This window comes from Oncorhynchus kisutch, linkage group LG2 (assembly GCF_002021735.2).
Source record: "Oncorhynchus kisutch isolate 150728-3 linkage group LG2, Okis_V2, whole genome shotgun sequence".
NCBI lineage: Eukaryota > Metazoa > Chordata > Actinopteri > Salmoniformes > Salmonidae > Oncorhynchus > Oncorhynchus kisutch.
The window spans coordinates 55,791,269-55,808,922 of NC_034175.2; the positions used below are offsets into that span (position 1 = coordinate 55,791,269).

The window sequence follows — 17,654 nt, forward strand, 5'->3', positions numbered from 1 at the left end:
TATTATCCCCATCTTGTGCTTCTTCTCCTGGGCGTATGGCATACGGGTGGCGAACCCAACACCCCAGACCTTTCTTCAGATCCTCAGATGCCCTGCCAAACAGGAGCATCTGGCACTGTGTCAGGAGCTGGCATTAGAACGCATTAGCGGTGGGGGAGCCCCCAGCCCAGTCCCTGCATGAAACCCCACCGAGTCCCTTCCCCACCCGGCCATCTCCAGATTTACCCCCTCAAGCAGGGGGATCACCGTGCTGAGGCTCTGGATCTGACGCCAACACACACACACATCCCTTCCTCCATATGTGCTCTGCCCCCAACCAAACCCAATCCTCCCAATGCTGGATAAATTGACTAGATATTTGGGATTATTTAGGCTGTATGTGTCCAGTATGTGTTACAGAGGGTTGTAGATGTAGGCTGATTACAAAAATACACCACAATTCTTCTGGATTTATTCACAGTACTTTAACAAATGAATATAAATTGTGAATATAATAACTGTTGTGAATATAACAACTGTGTTGTGACTATAATAACTGTGTTGTGACTATAATAACTGTTGTGAATATAACAACTGTGTTGTGAATATAATAACTGTATTGTGAATATAACAACTGTGTTGTGACTATAATAACTGTGTTGTGACTATAATAACTGTTGTGAATATAACAACTGCGTTGTGAATATAATAATTGTGTTGTGAATATAACAACTGTGTTGTGAATATAATAACTGTGTTGTGAATATAACAACTGTGTTGTGAATATAATAACTGTGTTGTTGTAACGGATTTCCTCCTCTTCGTCTGAGGAGGAGTAAGGATCGGACCAAAACGCAGCGTGGTAAGTGTCCATATGGATTTATTCAAAAAACACAACTGACACTGGAACAAAATAATAAACGTGAAATATACAAAACCGAAACAGTACCGTGTGGCCCAAACACACACACGGAAACAAACACCCACAAACCAAAAGTGAAACCCAGGCTACCTAAGTATGATTCTCAATCAGAGACAACTAAAGACACCTGCCTCTGATTGAGAACCATACTAGGCTGAACACAAAAACCGAACATAGAAAAACATAGACTGCCCACCCCAACTCACGCCCTGACCATACTAAAACAAAGAATAAAGTAACAGAACTACGATCAGAACGTGACAGTTGTGAATATAATAACTGTGTTGTGAATATAACAACTGTGTTGTGACTATAATAACTGTGTTGTGACTATAATAACTGTTGTGAATATAACAATTGTGTTGTGAATATAATAACTGTGTTGTGAATATAATAACTGTGTTGTGAATATAACAACTGTGTTATGAATATAATAACTGTGTTGTGAATATAATAGAAATCGTTATCTGCATGTGATTTGGGTCAATAAAAAAAATATGAATACAAAAAATAAACAAATACTGTATTTGGAAATCATTAAATAATCCAAAAAGACTAACGGGAATGTGTCTCTGGTTACTAACACAAAAGATTACCATTATGAACTTTTTGAATATGTATTAGCACTAAGTACATTATATACCAAAATATTACAAAAAAATAACATACTTTAAGTACAGTGAAGAGATGCATAGCAGCATATGTGTTTTCACTGTAGGTGATAATCCTCTGTTTATATTGCGGGTGTGTTTTCACTGTAGGTGATAATCCTCTGTTTATATTGCTGGTGTGTTTTCACTGTAGGTGATAATCCTCTGTTTATATTGCTGGTGTGTTTTCACTGTAGGTGATAATCCTGTGCCTTATATTGCTGGTGTGTTTTCACTGTAGGTGATAATCCTCTGTTTATATTGCTGGTGTGTTTTCACTGTAGGTGATAATCCTGTGTGTTATATTGCTGGTGGGTTTTCGTTTATAAATGCGGTGTGTGTGTGTCAGACAGCGACACGTGTTCTGTGCTTCAACACTGACTGATAACACCTCTAGTGTGGGGTCTGGTGAGTCAGACAGACAAGGCCCCCCCAAAAAAGACAGACAGACAGATACACAGACAGTTTTAAGACAGACAGACAGACAGACTGACAGACAGACAGACAGACAGACAGACAGACAGACAGACAGACAGACAGACAGACAGACAGACAGACAGACAGACAGACAGACAGACAGACAGACAGACAGACAGACAGACAGACAGACAGACAGACAGACAGACAGACAGACAGACAGAGTCAGACAGAGAGACAGAGACAGACAGACAGATGCGGTCAGAAAGACAGACAGAAGGGTCCAGTCTGTGGGGAGGAATACACTAAGACAGGACTGGTACTCCCTCCAGTGAAAGTGATACGGCTGTGATACCTTTGTTACGGAGGACAGCATCTGCTTCTCTCTGTTTCATCCTCCGCAGAGAGAAAGGAGACAGATATACACACACCACCGCTCTCCCATGGTGATGAGAGCCCACACACACTCCCTATTATATGCTCTCCCACATAACACATGCTCATTCACACACTATTTTCACACTAACTTACTTACATCTAACATACTGTTCGTGCTCGCTTTCTCTCCTACTCATCTAACTTACTTACCATATTCCATGATCAAATGAAATCACTCAATCACCAACTCCCTGATCCACTTTCTTTCTGTATCCATCACACACACCTCAATCCCTTACTCACTCACTCACTCACTCACTCACTCACTCACTCACTCACTCACTCACTCACTCACTCACTCACTCACTCACTCACTCACTCACTCACCCACTAATTCATATTACTACATTACATCCACACAATTCACCCTCTAACTGATTGACTTGACTCGCTCACGGGGAAGTTTTCCTCACCTCACCAAACTAAGTATAAAAAGATGAACAACAGAAAACATTGTTGACCAAGCAACGTTGAGCGAAGGACTGGTATCTATGCAGAGGAGTTGACGAGAAGGTGGTGTCTCCATGGATACACATGGTGAGTTAATGGAAAGCCTGTTAATGTGTAACATTATATACTCAGTTTGCAGACAGGGACCAGGGTAACATTCTACAGTAATCCATGCAGCTAGCAGACAGGGACCAGGGTAACATTCTATACTAAGCCATGCAGCTAGCAGACAGGGACCAGGGTAACATTCTACACTAATCCATGCAGCTAGCAGACAGGGACCAGGGTAACATTCTATACTAAGCCATGCAGCTAGCAGACAGGGACCAGGGTAACATTCTATACTAATCCATGCAGCTAACAGACAGGGACCAGGGTAACATTCTACACTAATCCATGCGGCTAGCAGACATGGACCAGGGTAACATTCTACACTATACCATGCAGCTAACAGACAGGGACCAGGGTTACATTCTATACTAATCCATGCAGCTAGCAGACAGTGACCAAGGTAACATTATACACTCAGTTTGCAGACAGTGACCAAGGTAACATTAAACACTAATCCATGCAGCTAACAGACAGGGACCAGGGTTACATTCTACACTAATCCATGCAGCTAACAGACAGGGACCAGGGTAACATTCTACACTAATCCATGCAGCTAACAGACAGGGACCAGGGTAACATTCTACACTAATCCATGCAGCTAACAGACAGGGACCAGGGTAACATTCTACACTAATCCATGCAGCTAACAGACAGGGACCAGGGTAACATTCTACACTAATCCATGCAGCTAACAGACAGGGACCAAGGTAACATTCTACACTAATCTATGCAGCTAACAGACAGGGACCAGGGTAACATTCTACTCTAATCCATGCAGCTAACAGACAGGGACCAGGGTAACATTCTACACTAATCCATGCAGCTAACAGACAGGGACCAGGGTAACATTCTATACTAATACATGCAGCTAACAGACAGGGACCGAAGTAACATAAAAATATATGTTTATTGTCACATAACTGCAGTGAAATCTGTTGTTTTACAGGATCAGCATAGTAATACGGCGCCCCTGGAACAAATTAAGGTTAAGTGCTTTGCTCAGGGGCACATCGACAGATTTTTTACCTTGTCGGCTCGGGTATTTGAACCAGCAGCCTTTCAGTTGCTGGCCAAATGCTCTAACCGCTAGCCTACCTGCCACCCTATCCTACACGCCCCATCCTACACTGTCAGCTAGCAGACAGGGACCAGGCTAACATTCTACACTCATCTAGTCAGCAAGGAGATAGGGACCAGGCTAACTTTCTTCACTCATCTAGTCAGCTAGGAGACAGGGACCAGGCTAATATTCTACACTCATCTAGTCAGCTAGGAGACAGGGACCAGGCTAACATTCTACACTCATCTAGTCAGCTAGGAGACAGGGACCAGGCTAACATTGTACACTCATCTAGTCAGCTAGCAGACAGGGTCCAGGCTAATATTCTACACTCATCTAGTCAGCTAGGAGACAGGGTCCAGGCTAACATTCTACACTCATCTAGTCAGCTAGGAGACAGGGACCAGGCTAACATTGTACACTCATCTAGTCAGCTAGCAGACAGGGTCCAGGCTAAGATTTTACACTCATCTAGTCAGCTAGCAGACAGGGTCCAGGCTAAGATTTTACACTCATCTAGTCAGCTAGCAGACAGGGTCCAGGCTAAGATTTTACACTCATCTAGTCAGCTAGCAGACAGGGTCCAGGCTAAGATTTTACACTCATCTAGTCAGCTAGGAAACAGGGACCAGGCTAACATTGTACACTCATCTAGTCAGCTAGGAGACAGGGACCAGGCTAACATTCTACACTCATCTAGTCAGCTAGGAGACAGGGACCAGGCTAACATTCTACACTCATCTAGTCAGCTAGGAGACAGGGACCAGGCTAATATTCTACACTCATCTAGTCAGCTAGGAAACAGGGACCAGGCTAACATTCTACACTCATCTAGTCAGCTAGGAGACAGGGACCAGGCTAACATTGTACACTCATCTAGTCAGCTAGCAGACAGGGTCCAGGCTAAGATTTTACACTCATCTAGTCAGCTACCAGGCAAGGACCAGGGTAATGTCCTTCATACACTCATCCAACCAGGAAGAGTACTAATATCCTACAGAGGATATGACCACATCAGGAGAGGGGAGGTTGCTGGACACACATTGACAAATAGGTCATCTGCTGTAAAGCAATTTAAATCATGAACTTTATGCAACTGATTGTAATAACATTTTTGCATATGATAAATAAGGTTCTAAGGTCAGGCGGAGCTCCTCTGAGACTCCTACTCTGAGACTCCTACTCTGAGACTCCTACTCAGAGACTCCTACTCAGACTCCTAATCTGAGACTCCTACTCTGAGGCTCCTACTCTGAGGCTCCTACTCTGAGGCTCCTACTCCGAGATGCTTTATAAATATGGCCCCAGATGTTTCGTTTTTTAGCCTTTCTGATAGAAGGTGATTATAAAGTTTCAGTGTCACATTAAGCGGTGGATATTAGGCTCCTGTGTGCTCTGAGATGTGAAGTCTCTGTCTCTCAGCTCCTTCATTAGAGTTCCTCCAGACTGCCTTAGCCAGGTTCTATGTGTGTGTGTCCTGAAGAACAGATGCATGCTGCTATCTTTTACTACATTAGCTTCCCACATTAACTAACTGACTTGCCTGCCTGGGAGAGAAATGCATTACTTTGGGCCACATGTCACCTTGGTCCACACCGCGCATGACTGCCTGTTAAAATTATACCTTGATAGCCTCACACAATGGAACATAAAGGACGGTGTGCTAGCTCCTCCTCTAGCTCCTCCTCTCTCTCTCTCTCTCTCTCTCTTTCTCTCTCTCTCTCTTGCTCTCTCTGTTTTCCACAGGGGGCTGTCTTTTGTTTTATTATAAGGCTGTTGTTAAGTCAGTGGTGCTGCTGAATAATTTCTCCCACAGGGGGAATTTAAACTGTGGTATGCTGGATTACAGGAGCTCTCACCTGTTACAGTGGGAACGGTGTATCCCTGCGCCCTCGTTTCCCAGGGACCCTCTAATAACGTTGCACAATGAAGGGAGTGTCCCAGCTGACAGTTAAACACAAAAGGTGCTGCTGCATAACCCCGTCTCCCTCCTTGCCTTTTTTATCAACCCCTCACTCTCCTTTCCTAGAGATGGATTCTGAATGCTGGAAACCAAATGGAGGCATTGCCTTGGCCAGTGCTGTGGTCATTGCTGGGCCATCGCAGTGACAAGCCATGTGATGTGGTCTGACACATGAGGTGGCGTGGTCCAGCTGAGGGTGTCAGCCACCAGATTAAACCAGCCATCAGTCGTCTGGTAATGTCACCAGCCTGGTCACAGACAGACCAGCATGTGTAGAGGCCAGCGCTAACAATGGCAGCACCTGTACAAGGCTCAAGGCAGGATGTCCGTGTCTTTCTGATACCCTTGCCTTGTGCGAGCGGAGCGACGCTGTGTAGAGCTACAATCCTACAATCACCTCCATGGCATTTTCAAAGCCCCCTTTCTTTCACAGATTAGTGGGTCCTGTGTTGGGCAGGTCAATCAGACCAACCAGGCCCCTCATAGCCCACACCAGGCCGTCTCCCCTCTCTGGACAGATAATATGGCCTTGGTGCTCTTGTCAAAGTGGATGGTCACACTCCTGCATCAAGTTGAACTTTATTGTTGTCGTAGCTAAAGACCCTCAGGAGGAGGAAAAGAGAGAGCGGAGGAGAGAGAGAAACAGAGAGGAGAAAAAGAGAGAGGGGGGAAAGCTCAGAGTTCAACTTAGAGTTGATCCATTGACCATTGTCCTCTAAACTGAATTCATATGTCTATTGATAAGTCATAGTGTGAGAACTACATAAACCCGTTAGCTAAGTTGTTTAACAATAGAATGGAGAGGATTTTTTTTACCGTTTATGTTTTAACTCTTTGTATAGAGCCTATATGAATATATGCATGATTCATGTAGTTGATGGCTATTATTTAATCGTATATAACATTATATGTCTATTGTTGATAAGGACAAGGTCTGTTATGCCCTTAATTTACTTTTGTACTTACTTGGGCCTTGTTGTGCCAGGTGAAGGCTAAGGGCTCTGCATTATGCTCCTAATATCACCTTTTAACAGGGTCAATATTTAGAGCCGCAGTGGATCTTTGTCCGAACAAGCCAGAGCCATATATTTATTTAGTATATGAATCTGTGTCGAACCATATTTGCCCAGCACCTGAGTGTAATGAGATGCAGGTTTTATAACAACCAATAACTCTTGTTGGTTCAATTTAGTAGTGCAAATGCACTGCCGCTGTGTTACATTTGGTGAAAAATATTCTGTACAATGATAAAAGACGAAACCGCTTGTAGTTCAGCACTCCTCTTCTAAAATGCTTTTTGAATACGGGCCCAGGTTTAGTTTCATAAGATCATCCATTCTGCAACATAAAAAAGAAGAAGAAGACAATATCGAATCAATTAATTATTGTTTTTGTATGTTTTTTTCTTCATAAATAAGGCTATTCAGTGTCCTGTAGGCCGCCTCAAGGCATGTTGTTTTAATTATGTTAATAAATTCGTGTTAAAGTACAAAGTACTCACAGCCCTCTCACACAAAAACCCAAGGCCAACGTCCCAAATGACACCATATTCCCTACATTGTGCACTACTTTTGCCCAGACGCATATGGGCCTTTGTCAAAATGAGTTCACTATATATAGAGAATAGGGGGCCATTTGGAACACAGCCAAGGCTTTGGATCCTCCTAAGGCTGAGGGAGGTACAACTTTAAAAGTCGGCTTTGCCAAAGTTGTACTGAGTCTTAAATGGCACACTATTCCCTAGGCAGTGCATTACTTTTGACCAGGTCCATAGGGCTCTGGTCAAAAGTAGTGCACTATATAAGGAATAGGATGACATTTTGGACAAATCCTTGGTTTGCCAGAGGAACAGAACAGTACAGGGCTATAATAGAGCGGACAGGCCTGTGAAAGGAGAGATGGTGTAATGCCGGCTAGATTGAGCTAACATAACAACAATCCCCTTTAATCTCAGATGACTAATGCAGAACTAATCACGTAGTATTAGCTGGCTGCTGCTATAACGAACGTTACAGGGATTACACTGAATTGTGTTAACACAACATTATGTTCAGACAGAAAATGTCACTAACTGGGGCTGTCTAGCTTTCGAGTGATTGTCTAGGCTGCACCTGGTAGAGCTATCTCTAAACCAGGTTTTTCATTTACAGAAACTCCAACATACATTCTATGCACACACTGTACTGTATATTAGGCAACATTTCTGGGGTGGATATTTTAGATTGTCAAGGATATTATGTCTGATGAGGCAGCATGTAGTAGATTAATTGAAAGGTGTTGGATATGGGCACTCTTTTTGTGTGATGGCCATGTCATTGCCCTAGACTACGCTGGAGAGGAGGAGGGTGGGAGAACGATGTGGAGGTGTTGGCCACTAGGGCCTGAAGAACAGGTTGATGGTGGCCACCCTGTAGTTAGTAATTATCTTTCCTTCTACGGGACTGACAGGGGGAGACAGTGGGTGGAGAGGGGAGGAGGATAGGCTGCCTAAATGGTCCAACCCAGCAGGGCCCTCAGAGACAGGTGTCCCCATCATGCCAGGTCTCTTCCTAGAGACACTCACAGAGCCAATAACCACACAGGGGTGCTGCTTAAAAAAAGTCATAAAAAAATCACAACAGGAAGATATTGGAGAATGTCTTTGTGTGACAACCTGTAAAAAGATTGTGATATCCTAGTTGACTACAGTGATCGATAATGTATTGCTTTATTATCAGTGACCAACTATTTGAGCATGTCTCAAAATCTTTGTGGGTTGTTGGCAACAACATCACTGCAAACTGCTGTACAACATATATGCCCTGATATGTAATTGTACTACCCACTTAGGGTAGTACAATTACGTTTGGGGCCATAGGTTGAGTCCACATAAAAATGCACTACATTATTTGATGTTTTCCATCTTTTTTACTCAGTCAGACCAAATACTATATGAGCCAGTTTACCAGACCTAGATTCAGTCTTAAAAGCAGATTCGCCACTGAGTCTAGAACTCAGCTTAATCTTTGTCAGAGAAACCAGTCCTATATGTTTAAAGTATTTTTTGTGAAGCACACTTACCACGGAGTATCTCCTTCATTTTTTTAAACCAGATCTCACAGTGTTCCACATTCATGTTGTTGAAGTGAATGGCATGGTCCTTCAGTTTGGGTCCATTCTTCTTAAACTGGAACAGAGTGATGCCCAAGAGAGTGCCCCCTGTCTGCTGGCTCGTAGCATCTCTCTTCACCTTCACTTCAAACATATCCTTCAGCTGCACATACTCTGTACGCCTCAGAGTCTCCGACTGACCTAGAGATACACAGGAAGCAAAGACAGTGCAGGAGCCCTTTACCACAATGCCGACATAAAGGCTTAGGCCTATACTTGAACAAAGAAATAACTTTAGTTCTGAGAGATAATAGCTTTAAAAGTGTTAAAGGCCCAGTGCAGTCAAAAACGTGATTTTCCTGTGTTTTATATATTCTTTATTTCCACACTATGAGATTGGAATAACAATGTGACATTGTGAAATTTATGATAATGCCCTTTTAGTGTAAAAGCTGTTTGAAAAGACTGCCTGAAATTTCAGCCTGTTTCGGTGGGATTGAGTTTTGGCCTTCCATGGTGACATCACCATGTGATAAATTAGTTAATAGACCAATAAGAAATAGAGTTTCAAACCTATCTGCCAATAACAGCTCATTTTCAATTTTCCCCTAGACAATGCCAGCAAAATTGTTGCTTGAGAAATTGCCCTTTGCAAAGAAGCAATTTTTGTTTATTTTTGACCATTTTAATTGAAAACAATTACAGTACAGTAAGGTCAGGTACTTAATTGTTACGCAGAAATGATTCGATCTTGAGATAAAAACAGCTGAATTAGATCTTTAACTCTTAATGGGTAATGTGTTGACAGAGTGTGACATCACAGGATTGTTTAGTGTCTCATTCTCCCTGGCCCTCCTGCTGAAGACAATCAACATCAGACACAACTCCAATTAAACAGATCTGGGTTCTTTGTCCAAGATGGCCAACTGTCCTGACTGTGACTCCTTCTCTTCTCTAAATGAGTCTGTCTCTCTTCATGTGAAACCCTTTCTTCATTAGGAAGATCCCCAGCCTGTTCCTCAGACAGTGTTTCAGAACATTAACTACCATCTATCCTCTCACATTACTGAGCTTAGCGGGACACCCCGGTTGACACCATCTGTTCCTGGTGATCAGGCTTCTTCCAGACCTGGGTCCAAATACGATTTGAAATTGTTCAAATACTTTGAGTGCGTCCTCTATCCCACTCTAATGTTGGCTGCTACAAAAATATCCAATATATTTAGAGGAAATAAAGATAATCTCCCCCGATTGACAAAATGAGCTGGCTGCAGACAGGGACCAATGACAAACAGGGCATTATTTACAACAGTGATATATTAGGATACAAGGGAAAAGGCACTCAGAAAAGGGGGTAGAGAGGGGGGATAGTTTGAGGCTTTAGAAAGGGGGAGCGTCCCCCTCACCCGTTTCCTTCTCTCCAGTAATACAGTGATGTACAAGGGAAGGAGAGGGGGAAGGGGGGATTACAGTAAACTGGTGCTGGCGCCCTGTCCTGTCTGGATCAATCTAGGCACATCTGCCTGATTCCGACCATAAACAGGATTATAGGGGGACTTATCTGCTTGACGCTAATTGTTTTCGCAGTTTATGCACAAGCCAACTCTTTCAGGTGCTGCAACTCGGCATATAAAAACTCCATACACAGTGGTTGGCTGCCCGTGACTTCTTTCAGGCACAGGTCCATTCAGAAAGTTGGCTGAGTTGTTTGGAACTTATTTTCGGTTATTTAGGGGTTTGGCAGGGGTTTGAATCTGTGAAACTAATTAGTGTAATGTTTTGGATTTGGACATTGCTGGTTTGGATGGGATGTATTGTCACACTGTGCATAGGCAATATAATGATATAGAGAGATGTGTCATGGCATTGAATTGCAACTTAATAACATGTTCATGTATTTGTATATTCTGCAGAGGATGTGGAGTATTTTTGAAATGATAAATGTTTTCAAATTTTATCTATCTTCTTAAAGTCTTTGAAGTGAAACAGACTGGTGCATTTTTCCCTCCCTTTTTTGGCAGACATTGCAAAAAAAGGATTACTTACTACTATTAACAACTAGTCATTATGTTCCAACTAGGGCTTTCAGAGTTAATCAGTTATGTCACGACTTCTTTCGAAGTCGATGCCTCTCCTTGTTCGAGCGGTGTTCGGTGTTCTAGCCATCACCAATCCATTTTTCATTTTCCATTTGTTTTGTCTCGTTTTACCACACAACTGGTTCTCATTTCCTTCATTAGGTGTTGTGTATTTAACCCTATGTTCCCCCCATGTCTTTGTGTGGTATTATTTATTGTAAGTGCACATTTTGTTTGACTGGTGCGCGTCGAGATATTTGTGCCCATAATTTGTATTTCTTATGCCGTTGGTTTTACTATTAAACTGCTCCGGCTATTATCAAGTTCTGCTCTCCTGCGTCTGACTTCCCTGCCACCAGATACGCACCACTTACAGAATACCACACCCACTACATGGAGTCAGCAGGAGCAGGTGCCCCTGGTATGAGGATAGAGGAGAGCATCCAGGAGCAAGCGATGCATCTCGACCTTCCCAGGGAGTATGATGGGATGGCGGCACGGTGCCAGGGTTTCCTGTTACAGCTGGACTTATACCTGGGCACCGTTTACCCGGCTCCCTCGAGAAGGGAGAGGGTATCCGTCCTCGTTTCGTGCCTCTCGGGGAGAGCTCTGGAGTGGGCTAACGCCGTATGGGGAGAAGGAGATTTCGAGAACGTCTATTCCACCTGCGGCAGGGGACGAGGAGCGCACAGGAGTTCGTTTTGGACTTTCGGACCCTGGCCGGCCGCGAGGGCGGGATGGAATGACAGTGCCCTGATCGACCATTATCGCTGCAGTTTGCGCGAGAACGTCCGTCGAGAGTTGGCCTGCAGGGACACCACCCTTACTTTCGACCAGCTGGTGGACCTGTCCATTCAGCTGGATAACCTGCTGGCTACCCGCGGACGTCCAGATCGGGGTCTGTCGGTTCCATCCCCCAGCACCACCACTCCGATGCCCATGGAGCTGGGACCCGGAAGAGGTTCCATCTCGTGCACCATCTGTGGCCGCAGAGGTCACACTGCTGGTCGGTGCCGGGTTGGTTCCTCTGGGAGTCGAGGCAGCAGGCAGGGCACTCTGGCGTCACCTCAGGTGAGAAGGCACCCTTCTCACCCAGAGCCCTCTGTTGCACAAATGTTTTTGTTTGTTACGTTTCCTGAATTTTCCCCGCATTCCCAGCATAAGGTGCTCACCGATTCAGGAGCGGCGGGGAATTTTATAGACAGATCATTAGACTTTAGTTTAGGGATCCCCATCATTCCTGTAGGAATGCACTTCCCAGTTTACACCTTAGATAGTCGACCATTAGGGTCAAGGTTGATTAGGGAGACCACCGCTCATCTGGGCACGGTGACGCAGGGGGGTCACACGGAGAAAATCAGTCTCTTTCTCAATGACTCTCCTGCGTTTCCAGTGGTGCTAGGTCTGCCCTGGTTAGCTTGTCATAACCCCACTATTTCATGGCAACGGGGGGGTCTGTTTACCTCGGCTCCCGTGCTGGCCAATCCAGATCCCTCTTTGGCATTCTTAGTGGTGGTGGACGCGTCCGAGGCTGGGATAGGAGCCGTGCTCTCTCAGTGCTCGGACACGCCACCGAAGCTCCGCCCCTGTGCCTTCTTCTCGAGGAAGCTCAGCCTGGCGGAGCAAAACTATGACGTGGGGTACCGGGAGCTGTTGGCTGTCTTCAAAGCTCTGAAGGCGTGGAGACATTGGCTTGAGGGGGCTAAACACCCTTTTCTTATCTGGACTGACCACCGCAATCTGGAGTACATCCGGGGGGACCAGGGCGAAGTTCATCCAGAGTACATCGGGGCGGACAGACCAGGTTCCCAGAACGTGAAGGCAGACGCACTGTCCCGGCTGTATGACACAGAGGAGCGGCCCATGGATCCCACCCCCAAACTCCCGGCCTCCTGCCTGGTGATGCCGGTAGTGTGGGAGCTGGACGCAGGCATTGCGTGCAGAGCCCGCTCCACTCCAGTGTCCCGTTGGGCGTCTGTATGTTCCACCTGCTGTCCGTGACCGGCTGATCTATTGGGCTCACCGTCTGACCAATGCCTGGATGACCAGAGGAGGGTGACGTGTCTGTCTGACTGGGAAGTACTGGTAGCCCACTTTGGCTAAGGATGTGAGGGTTTATGTTTCCTCCTGCTCGGTGTGCGCCCAGTGTAAGGCTCCTAGGCACCTGCCCAGAGGTAAGCTACACCCCTTACCCGTTCCACAACGGCCATGGTCGCACCTGTCGATTGATTTCCTGACTGATCTTCCCCCATCACAGGGAAACACTACGATCCTGGTTGTTGTGGATCGTTTCTCTAAGTCCTGCCGTCTCCTTCCTCTGCCCGGTCTCCCTACGGCCCTACAGACTGCGGAGGCCTTGTTTACAAACGTCTTCCGGCACTACGGGGTGCCTGAGGATATAGTGTCTTATTGGGGTCCCCAGTTCACTTCGAGGGTCTGGAGGGCGTTCATGGAACGTCTGGGGGTCTCGATCAGCCTTACCTCAGGTTTTCACCCCGAGAGTAACGGGCAGGTGGAGAGAGTTAACCAGGATGTGGGTAGGTTTCTGAGGTCCTATTGCCAGGACCGGCCGGGGGAGTGGGCAGCGTTCGTGCCCTGGGCAGAGATGGCCCAGAACTCGCTCCGCCACCGCCACTCCTCCACTAACCTCTCCCCCTTCCAGTGTGTATTGGGGTATCAGCCGGGTTCTGGCTCCTTGGCATCAGAGTCAGACCGAGGCTCCTGCGGTGGACGACTGGTTCCGGCGTGCAGAGGAAACATGGGGCGCCGCCGCCTTTTTTTTTCTTGTGATTAATCACATTGTCTGAAATCATTCAAAATACACTGAAAACATACCAAATACATAATCTATACAGCTAAAAATAACAATGCAATGTTAAAACAAGTCGACATGAGGTTAAAGAAAATGTGCTTTTTCAATTTTCATAATTTTGCTAAAAGTTACATTAGACAAAATCAACATCAATATTCTAGTAAAAAAAATTGTATGAAAAAGTCTTAATTTACAGCTTAATTTGAGCAAATTCAGAATTTGCGATGAATCGCGATGAATCACAGCAAATCCTGTGTTTCACTCAATTATTTTAAAAATAGCATTTGACAGCCCTAGTTAAAACCTGTGCTGTTCACTGTAAGGCATGTGTGTGTGGTGATAGAAATGCTTAGAGTGATGGACTGCAATTACCAGAAATACTATTGTGTGTAGTTTCATCCACCGATTCAACACAATACGCCATAATTGTGGGAAGTGCACATGACAGATTGAAAGGACTAATTTCTGCCCATATTTGCTCTACAATTTATGGCAGTCAAAGTTAATTAGCTGAACGGTACAGTGAGTACAGTAACCACAGCGACGGTTCAGAACGTGTGTGACCCCTCCGTATTACAAGAGGGACAGATAGAAATTGTGTCTGTCCCAAATGGAACCCTATGCCATATATGGTGCACTACTTTTGACCAGTCCAATGGCCTGGTCAATTGGACACGGGTTAAAAGTAGTATACTATATAGGGCATAGTGTTCCATTTGGGACAGACAGAGACAGACAGACAGTGTCATAGTATAATTGCACAAAGGGAACAAACAGACCCTGTCGTCTGCTCTGTTTGCTTCCTGGGGGCTTGACAACAGCAATATAAAAATGTAAATATTGGGTTTTGCTGTGTGTGTGTGTGTGTGTGTGTGTGTGTGTGTGTGTGTGTGTGTGTGTGTGTGTGTGTGTGTGTGTGTGTGTGTGTGTGTGTGTGTGTGTGTGTGTGTGTGTGTGTGTGTGTGTGTGTCGGCAGGCAGGCCTCTGAAGGCACAGGTGGAAAATATGATCCTAGGTGCCACACTGTGAACCACATGGCCCACACAACATGGGGGCAAAGAGGAGCACTACACTGACCTGGCACAGACTGGCTATGCTTGGACAGTTGACAAAATGACAATGTTAGCTCGAGTTATCTGGGACTGAGAGCACTCTACTGTATGTCCCAACAACAACAAAAATCAACAACAACAGCTGAAATGAGACAAATAGCAGTTAAATCTGTAGTGAATAACAACACGTTGTAGTGTGAACTAAGACACACTTGAGATCAAACATTAACACATTGAATGAAGAAGAACCCAACAGAGAGATTCTATGAATGCACAATACAAATTTGAACAAAAAGGCATATCTGATGTTGAAAACATTGTCATTTCAGGATGTCAGATTAAATGGATGTATTTTTTTACCATAAATTAATTATAGTAGATTATATGATGCTGCTATGCCACCTATGTCTGCTATGAGCAGAAGTAGTGCTGGGAAGAAGCTTGTCTCCATCTGGCAGCAATAAGGTTTTCTAGAAGTCTGCAGCTATGCTTAATCTTTGTGCTCCTTCTTGTGCCCCAAATGAAAGGTTGTACCTATCATGTCATTTCAAATCAGAATCATATTTCGACAGAGAGCGACACAAGCCAGGCTGTTGAGTATACATTCGTGGCCAAAAGTTTTGAGAATGACACAAATATTAATTTTCACAAAGTCTGCTGCCTCCGTTTGTATGATGGCAATTTGCATATACTCCAGAATGTTATGAAGAGTGATCATATGAATTGCAATTAATTACAAAGTCCCTCTTTGCCATGCAAATGAACTGAATGCCCCCCAAAAATTCCACTGCATTTCAGCCCTGCCACAAAAGGACCATCTGACATCATGTCAGTGATTCTCTCGTTAACACAGGTGTGAGTGTTGATGAGGACAAGGCTGGAGATCACTCTGTCATGCTGATTGAGTTCGAATAACGGACTGGAAGCTTCAAAAGGAGGGTGGTGCTTGGAATCATTGTTCTTCCTCTGTCAACCATGGTAACCTGCAAGGAAACATGTGCCGTCATCATTGCTTTGCACAAAAAGTGCTTCACAGGCAAGGATATTGCTGCCAGTAAGATTGCACCTAAATCAACCATTTATCGGCTCATCAAGAACTTCAAAGAGAGCGGTTCAATTGTTGTGAAGAAAGCTTCAGGGCGCCCAAGAAAGTCAAGCAAGCGCCAGGACCGTCTCCTAAAGTTGATTCAGCTGCGGGATCGGGCACCACCATACAGAGCTTGCTCAAGAATGGCAGCAGGCAGGTGTGAATGCATCTGCACGCACAGTGAGGCGAAGACTTTTGGAGGATGGCCTGGTGTCAAGAAGGGCAGCAAAGAAGCCACTTCTCTCCAGGAAAAACATCAGGGACAGACTGATATTTGGCAAAAGGTACAGGGATTGGACTGCTGAGGACTGGGGAAAAGTCATTTTCTCTGATGAATCCCCTTTCTGATTGTTTGGGGCATCCGGATAAAAGCTTGTCCGGAGAAGACAAGGTGAGCGCTACCATCAGTCCTGTGTCATGCCAACAGTAAAGCATCCAGTGACCATTCATGTGTGGGGTTGCTTCTCAGCCAAGGGAGTGGGCTCACTCACAATTTTGCCTTAGAACACAGCCATGAATAAAGAATGGTACCAACACATCCTCCGAGAGCAACTTCTCCCAACCTTCAAGGAACAGTTTGGTGACGAACAATACCTTTTCCAGCATGATGGAGCACCTTGCCATAAGGCAAAAGTGATAATTAAGTGGCTCGGGGAACAAAACATCGATATTTTGGGTCCATGGCCAGGAAACTCCAGGAAACTCCCCAGACCTTACACAAATTATGACAAACTCCAAGCATTGATTATGCAAGAATGGACTGCCATTCTGTGTGGCCCAGAATTTAATTGACAGCCACCGGCCAAACTGAGCAATTGGGGGAGAAGGGCCTGAATACTAGGGGTATATGGGTCTGAATACTTTCCGAATGCACTGTACATGTATATAAGATACAGTATATCTCCGAACTGTTCTAAAGGACCGGAGTGCTTGTCATAGTTTTATTATTATTATTATATTAATTTTAATCTACATATATCAGGAACCATATAGGCCCAAGTATGGAGCCTTATGGGACACGACATTATATTATTTAGGCTCCGATAGAATTCCATCAATATCACAGACTTTGATATTATAAAAAATATATATATTGTGTTCATATTTAGTGCATGGTGACCAACAACTTTTCATCAAACTAATATTTATATCCTGAATTATAACACAAATTGAATGGCTGCTATTTGTTAGGTGTCCCAATATGTGCACTAGATGAGAATGTAAATCCATTAAAGCAGAGAGAGCCCCCACAGGTTAATCTATCTATCTGATAAGATCTCTGGAGACAGTGGATATACGTATAATGTAGATCTGTTGTCCCACTCGAGAGAGAGGAGAGACTTCATGTTACATATATGACCCTGTGTGTCAACAGATGTGTTGTATTGATCTGGTCCCTATACAGCCATCACCCACAGCATATGGAGAAAATATACACATCAGCAGTCAGAGGCATTAGCAGACTATAGGGCCTTAGCATGGGGTTAGATGTCCCTGTCAATCCTGAACTCAAGATGAAAAATAAGAGCTGGTTGAAGACCTTGG

General features: G+C 44.6%; 1 pseudogene; it reads right to left on the bottom strand.

Moving 5' to 3' along the window:
* The window catches only part of LOC116352853 (ceramide kinase-like protein), a 42,643-nt pseudogene that overhangs the window by 13,344 nt on the left and 11,645 nt on the right, over positions 1-17,654 (bottom strand).